The following is a 6,523-nucleotide window of genomic DNA, read 5'->3' as shown; positions in this document are numbered from 1 at the left end:
GGTGTTTATGGTCACCCAGCAGCAAGAAAAACCAATAGCTGAACAAAGGGCGGATGAGCTCCTCGAAGTCAACTGCCAACCATTAATTAGTTTAAGGAATAGGAGTAGTTTAGTCTCATTGTGATTATTGTTATTATAATTATTATTTTTATTTTATTTTATTATTATTTTATTGTTATTTGAATTTTCTCTGTAGCCCTATGTTATTTCTTTGTAAAGTGCATAGGGGCAATGTGCAATATGTGCTATATAAATATAACATTATTATTATTATTAATATTATTATTAATATTATCATAACAGTGAACAGTAATACTAGAGCAGTCACTTCAGGTAGTTCATGCCTTTGCCCATTGCCTGAATACTGAACGATATGCCTAAGCAGACCATATATGGTGGGCCATGTTTTTCTTTTATGCTTGTGTTAAAAAATTGAATTTCATTGACCTTGCCCTTTGACATTTTCTTCATCTAATTGTGATGATTTAATTGTTTTTAATTTTTTGTATAGAGTGGACTAGCAGAAAGTGGTCACGCCGGTTGCGAAAATGCACCCGATGTGGCAACCAATGGTTATCTGCAACAAAAAGTTAAAAAAGTTAAAAGTATATAAATAAAAAGAAAATTGTTTTTGTTATTTTTCCCTTTTTATTTTTATATTTGGAGTTTGGAGTAAGTGTTTGTGTGCCCTGCACTTGAAGTTCCCCCATATTTCCAATTACACTATCTAGAATAGAGTTCCATATTGGACCGAAGAGTGGATGAAGCTCCTGTCTAGCCTCCTAAATTTAGAGTTTGGCAGGCGAAGGGCATGACTGGGCATTGCTCTACTTTTACGCTAGGAACGGCGTATTTCATTGTATCTTTTGAATATTATGTACCATTCCCATAACCGAAAGGTCCACTGATTAATCTCAGATAAGAAAGTATAATACATACTCCAAGTATTGAAATACACGCCATCGTGTTGGGATTCAATATTTCGACCTTAATTATGTCATCATCAGGAATAAGGAATCTTAAAACAGGAAACATTAACAGAGTTTTGAAGTAGAGGAGGACGAAGAAAGTGGCGGAGAAAACAAATGTAGTTGGCAATAACACCCTTAATTACTTACACAGTACTACTATTAAATAGTAACTATACAAGTTCAAGTTGACTTTAAGCAGCATTAGTGCATTATTTAATTCCTGCCCACATAAATAGCATGATTTAAAGTTACTTTAGAGGTGTTAAGATTAGATTTAGCACTGCAGGATTTACAAAGGATTGACAGAACTTTAAAAAGGGGGATTGTTACAGGCTGCACAGTCTTCCCGATACTTTTTTTTATAGGGATGAATCTAATTATTTTAGGTGCTAGAAAGAAATTAAAGGGTCCAAAGATGGACGAAATTTACCAGCTATCGTTGTGGAAATGGACATGCATAGCACCTTACACAATTAAAAATCGTCTCAAAGCACTTATAGACTATTAAATAGAGAAGAGAAACTAACACATGAACTATCCTGAAACTATTAAGAAACAACTGCTTTAATATTAACATTTCATTATAATATTTCTCCAAAATATTTTTTAAAGATTTACATGACATTTAAAAGTGTAAAAAAATTAAACTTTCGGTACACTGTGAGAGAATATATTGTGTGTAAAAATGAAGAATATAATTTAAATATTACTTGAAGATTTGCATGACAAGTAAAAGTAATTAATTTTAAATTTAGCTTTAGGTAAATCAAGTGTAAAATATGTTTTTTAAGAGAAAAAATGCTAATGATTGTCTCGAAATTTCAAAGAGATTGCACAGAATGTAAGCAGGAAAAATGAAGACCCTCAAGTTGCTCCCAGCTTTAGTGATAGAGTGTTTATCATCTTATGTTATTGTTAATGTTAAACCACTTTAAAATTTAAGGTTGAATGTCATTTAGTATTAAAACGATAGAAAATCTGTATAATTTGGTCCTAATCCTAACATTCGTAGATACTATATTTGATCTGTTAATAATAATATTGGTTACAGGTCCTTCAGTGGAAACCGCAGGTGTCAGCAATTTAGAGACAGCGCAACCAGGTTGGTGTTTTTCTTTTAAAATACTGTATACTTATTTTATTGTTAATTTTAATTTGCTTTTAACACTCAGTGCTTGAGTGTCATTTAGTATTAATAGAATATTAAAACTGTACAATTTGGTCCTAATCCTAACATTCTTGGATACTATATCTGATCTGTTATTAATTTATTGATTACAGGTCCTTCAATGGAAACCTCAGATGTCAGGAATTCAGAGAAAGCGCAGCCAGGTTGGTGTTTGAGCCACTGTTCTAGATATTCTGAGTAAATCTGTCTCATTATTTTCATTTCACCAGGCATACTCTTATCTTTGCTTCAGATGGAAATCTAGGTTATGTGGATGATATGCACCTATCTGCTATTGCCGAAGGCATGGGACTTGAATGGAAACAACTGGGCCTCAGGCTAGGTCTCAGTTGGAACAAGATTCAACAAATATGTAGTGATAACAGATTATTGTTCGACCGCATAATGGAATTGCTGACAGAATGGAGAAAACAACAGAACTATGAGAAAAACCAAGTTGAGATAATGTGCAACGCTTTGAAGGATAAGGGACTCACTGAGCTTGCTAACAAGGTCTTTGGCTCACAAACATCAGAGGATCAATCATCCCATGCGAAAACCAGTACAGATCATCCTAGTGGAGAATTACATCGAACGAAGCAGGAACACGATGGTCAGTAATTCATAATTGTTGCTGAAATTATATGATGATGATGATAGAGATGATATAATAGGAATATAAATGAATAGCCTTTAACCTTTTAACCTTTAATACAGTAATATTAATGCATGTCTTTAACCAGTACCGCTCGTCTATATTATTGTGTGGAAATATTTCTTATTGTGAATGTTTGGTTTATTGGGGAAGGCACATTGCAATACCTTCTTCCCCCTTTGGGAGGGGGGGTGGAGGCGAGGGTAATAATATTGACTGTATACTGTATATTGACATGTCTTTAGTATACCAAGGCGATTGAACAGAATAATTATAATCTCATGAAAGATTTTATTGCTGGGATTAACATTCTATGCATTCTGTGTTCCTACATAGTTGACTGATTTCAATCAGGTTTTTCGCTCAGAAAAACAAAGGCAACGAAAAATCTTCTTTTTGCTCCAATTTTCATTTTTTCATACATTTTTTTATTTATAAAATCAACAATGAAATAGAAATAAAATAATAGTCACAAAAAAATTCTTTCAATAGATATTGTCTGACCTAAGATCCAACTTAGTATATAAATTTAGTTGTGGGGGCTGTAATGCCACTTACATTGGTGAAACGTCTCAGATCAGGGAACACTCAGATAAAATTCAAACATATTCAAACATGTAAATAGCAATCCAAAGTGTAAATCTAATTCAAACAGAGAAAGCTTTAAAATCCTAGATCAGGCCGATAGCAGTTTCCAGCTTATAATTAAAGAGGCCGCTCCATATTAAAGTCAGGCTCCAGAGGAAAAAAAAATTTTGACATGTTGTAGAACTGATTTTTCTAAGACAGAAAAAAGTTGTTTGACGAAAAACTGGGGAACGGTGAATGAGATACAGATTTTTTAATATTTAAAAACTGGGGGAAAAAGGGGCGTAACTGCCCATTTTTACACCTTATTCCCCCAGTTTTTAAATATTAAAAAATCTGTATCTCATTTACCGTTCCCCAGTTTTTCGTCGAACAACTTTTTTCTGTCTTAGAAAAATCAGTTCTACAACATATCAAAAAATGCCACCACCCTCAATGCGTCAATATGCTTATGGTACTATTATTATTTGTCAGCAGACAGATGATTATGTTGTATTAATCCTATCACAATTGAACTCCAGGTTAAAACGATCAAAATGCCATTTTAATTTCATATATATATATATATATCAGGGCCGGCGGAACGTTTTTCAAAGTGGGGGCCCCCACTTATAAGCAGGCGCGTAACAAGTGTGGGTCGGGGGGTAGGGGGCAAAGGTAATAATTTTCCCGGTTAGTAATTTATGACTTGGTGTGATACCCCCCCATATAGAAAACAATACGACATAGGGCTTATTTTATTATTAATATAGGCCACACACGTGTGTTTGAAACTAAATATAAGCATTTTCATTGTGGTTTTATTTATTACAATTCATAGGCCTATTCTTTCACCATCATTACACATTGAGGCCCTTCTTTTAGCTAAAACGATCTATCTTAAATTTTCTTTCTCAAGTTTGGGAATATTATGTTTTTAAATAACTTAGAAGGCAAAGGAGGGCAAGCACAAGCTTTAACGCTAACAAATGCGCGCACAAATTTTTTGTTTTTTTAATTCTAATTTCGTCGGAATTGATCAAAACTCCCTAAAATGTGCAATTTTTAGAGGAAATTGGCCTACCTCAACAAGAAATGCTCTTATGTTATATATGGCCACACTCGTTTTTTTAAACTGAATATAAGCATTTTCCTTATGGCTTTATTTATTACAAACATGTATTCCTTCAACATCATTACACATTGAGGCCCTTCTTTTAGGTACAACGATCTATCTTAAATTTTCTTTCTTGAGTTTGGGACTATGTGTTATAACTTAGAAGGCAAGGGGAGCAGGCACAAGCTTCAACATTAAGAAATGCGTGCGAAAATTTTTTGTTTTTTTAATTCTAATTTCGTCGGAATTGATCAAAACTCCCTAAAATGTGCAATTTTTAGAGGAGATTGGCCTACCTCAACAAAATATGCGATATAAAATTTGAGATTTTCAGGCACTTTCCCGGGTGAAAATGGCATTCAATGGGGAAAGACTTTCCACAGATGGATATTTTCCCCTTGTCCCTCGGTGGTTACGCCACTGCGGAGAATACCTGGGGGCTTAGATCAAATGCGCTATGGACACTTTTTGAAGTGGAGAAAGGGTTGCAGGCCGGGGTATTGTGGTATCTGTTCATTATATCCTTTTATTCTTGTCTTTACCTCTCCTTTTCTTTTCCTTTTTCCTTTCTTTTTCTTTTCCCTTCTTTCTCTTTCCCTCCCTCTCCCCTCTTCCTTTTCTCTTCTTACCCAGCCCGGTACGACGGCTTGGTCAGCCCGGTAAAAACCGTCAGGGGGGACAGTCTGCCCCCCTGCCCCGCCTGTTATGCCACTGCTTATAAGATGAATGGGAATATGAATTATGCAGATCTGGAATCAAATCTAGGTGGTGGGGTCAACATTCCTCCCCCGGGAATATTTCGATTTCTAGATGGCGAGAAATGAGCTTTCCCGACTTCTGAGGTGTCTTTTAATTACTTTTATGTTCTTCAAAATTCAAGGTTTTCCCATCTTGAAAATGATCAGGTAATTTGTTCCCATTGTTATTACAGTATATAGGGCTTATGTGTGTATACATAAATAACAATTTAAAAAAAATGAGTAGTTGCATACAAATTTTCCATGAATCGATGAATCCCAAAAAGAAAGGGGGGTCCGGGGGTTCTTCCCCAGGAAAAGTTTGATTCCTAGAAGGAGGGAAATGAGCTTTCCCGACTTCTGAGGTGTCTTTTAAATTAAAGTCATTAAAAAATACTTCAGAAGTCGGGAAATCTCATTGTCCACCATTTAGAAATCAATATTTTCCCGGGAAGAACTCGAACCTCCCTTTCTCTGGGTTCATTGATTCATTATAATAATTTTCAATAGGGGAACACCTTGAATTTTGAAGAACTTTAAAGTAATTAAGTTCTTCAAAATTCAAGGTTTTCCACTCTTGAAATGGTCAGATAATTTTTTCCCATTGTTATTACAGTAAATAGGCCTTATGTGTGTATACAAACATAAAAAAACATTGAGTAAGTTGCATACGTAGTTTTCCATGAACCGATAAATCCCAAAAAGAAAGGGGGGGGGGATGGGAGGTCCTGTGATTCTTCCACGGGAAAATTTTGATTCCTAGGTGGCGGGAAATGAGCTTTTCCGACTTCTGTTGTGTCTTTTAATGACTTTTAAATTCTTCAAAATTGAATGATGATTCAAATCAAATGATTCAATTAATCAATGAACTCCAAAGATTAAAGGGGTCCGGGTTTCCCCGGGAAAATTTCGGTAGATGAGCTTACCTGACTTCTGAAATGTCTTTTAATGACTTTTAAAGTTCTTCAAAATTCAAGGTTTTCCCCTCTTAAAAAGGTCAGGTAAATTTTTCTCATTTTTTATTTTATGTGTGTATACATACATAAACAAATGAGTAGTTGCATGCGTATTCTTTTTTCCATGAATTGATAAATCCCAAAAAGAAAGGGGGCCGGGGGGTTCTCCCCCGGGAAAATTTTGATTCATAGATGGCGGGAATTGAGCTTTCCCGACATTTGAAGTGTGTTTTAATTCTCTGCCCCATCCTTCTCCTCCTTCTTCCCTCCTTCTTTTTTTGCATTTCCGATCATACAAAAATCTCCAGACATTATATATTTTTCGCCAAAAAGTGGGGGGGCCCGGGCCCCC

This window comes from Anneissia japonica, unplaced genomic scaffold (assembly GCF_011630105.1).
Source record: "Anneissia japonica isolate Jap-2015-1 unplaced genomic scaffold, ASM1163010v1 scaffold111_len187536_cov110, whole genome shotgun sequence".
Lineage (NCBI taxonomy): Eukaryota > Metazoa > Echinodermata > Crinoidea > Comatulida > Comatulidae > Anneissia > Anneissia japonica.
Note: the sequence above shows the minus strand (reverse complement) of the source record.